Here is a 1,867-nt window from a genome sequence, read left to right on the forward strand (position 1 = left end):
CACACCTGCGGGCTGCAACCGCTCTACTAGGCTGTCGATGACGATCTTTCGGCTTTTTTCAGCAGAACTGGCGGAATCAATGGAATAGCCAAATATCACGCGGTGCTAAATCAGACAAATATGATGGATGTTGAACGATATGGGTTGATTTTTTGACGAAATGGTCTCAAAGCACCGATTCAGTGTGAGATGGTGCATTATCGTAGTGCAAAGACCAAGAATTGTCTGTCCATAATTCTGGTCTATTTTTGCAAATAGCTTCACATAAACGTTACATAAAGCTCAAATAAATAATATTCCTTGTTAACAGTATGTCCCAGCAAAAGGAATTCATAATGCACCACACCAAGATGATCGAAGGAAACTGTTAACATGATTTTGATTTTTGAACGACTTTGGCGTGGTTTTTTCTTTATTGAATCATTTTTTGCACAGTATTCGCTTGATTGGTTGGTTGTTTCCAGATTGTATCTATAGATTTAAGTTTCATCTCTAGTTATCTTGCATTTTATCTTATCCTGATAGTCAGAAAGCATTGTTTCACAGGCTCTAACGCGACGCCGTTTTTTAAAGTCTCAGTAAGGTCTTTAATTGTCAATCGACAATTTTTGAGCACCAAATTTTTGATTTCCTCGACGTGTTGTTGATCAGTTGATGTTGATGGTCATTTACAGATTTTTTTTTCTGCAATGCTTTCTCTGCTTTTTTTTAATTGTTTATACAAGTTGTATATTTTTTTGTGGCATAACCTGGTCACTGGCGTCTTTTTGCAATATTTTAATTGTTTTTGCAGCAGAAATTTCATCCCGCAAAAAATGTATTGCAAATTCTTTGCTCAACAAAATCATACATTGTAAAAATCACTCAACTTACTTTTTCTGTTCACAATACACGTGCGGAACGATTGGAAAAATGCAGATATTGACATAAAATTTGACACAGGTGTCAGCGATAGTACTAACAAATTTTAAAAAAGGATTTGCCAGAATCAAAGAGCCCGCGTATTTTAAATGAAAAATTTCACCCTATTTTTTTATCACAGTAGAATACTATAGTCACATGTTTAGGAGGAACGTAATACAAAATGTGATGTGTTAGTTAAACTCTGTTTTTTGTACGATTTTGACAGATAACTTCGACAGAGTCATGCTACAAGGCATAAGGCGTTGATTCTAACCTGACATTCGTATTCCCTGTCATTTAAAATTAAATAGAAATCGTTTTTAAACAAAAACTACAACGCTATCACATACTAGGTTTCCAGGTAGATTTAAACCATTTTATGCCCCAGTAAATATCAATATTTAGCTGAATATGATGTGTGATACGCCTGTTTATAATAACTAATAAGACTACGGTACATTATCAATTCTGATGGATTAATATGTCTTGAAGGTAGGTGAATATTAAGTATTCATTGAATTCAAAACATGTGTATCTGTTTATGTACGCATAATTATTACGCACAAGGTATGTTTGGCTAATAAATCAGAGTAAATTGTTTTGCTTGTATTAAAAAAACTAAATATTTTCATTTTCTGAAAATACAACCAAAATACGGTTACGGTTTTTTTTATGCGACTTCAGATAAATTTTATAAAAAATTAAATCCGGGCTACCTCTATGTTGAACAATATCACTTTGGACATTGACATTTTTCACGTCTCTGAGGGAGTTTTTCGTTACAAGATTCTCTTACTTTTTTAACATATTATTCTTTGGATATTATGTATACTAATGTGTTTTCTTTTATATATACCTAATTTAACCTAATTATTTCTATTTGTATGAATATGGATATTTTATTTTGTAATGTACATATATATGAATAAATAAATGATAAATGATAAAAAAGGTTGAAATATGC

This window comes from Micrasema longulum, unplaced genomic scaffold (genome assembly GCF_059751315.1).
Source record: "Micrasema longulum isolate JH-2025_06_02 unplaced genomic scaffold, ASM5975131v1 h1tg000249l, whole genome shotgun sequence".
NCBI lineage: Eukaryota > Metazoa > Arthropoda > Insecta > Trichoptera > Brachycentridae > Micrasema > Micrasema longulum.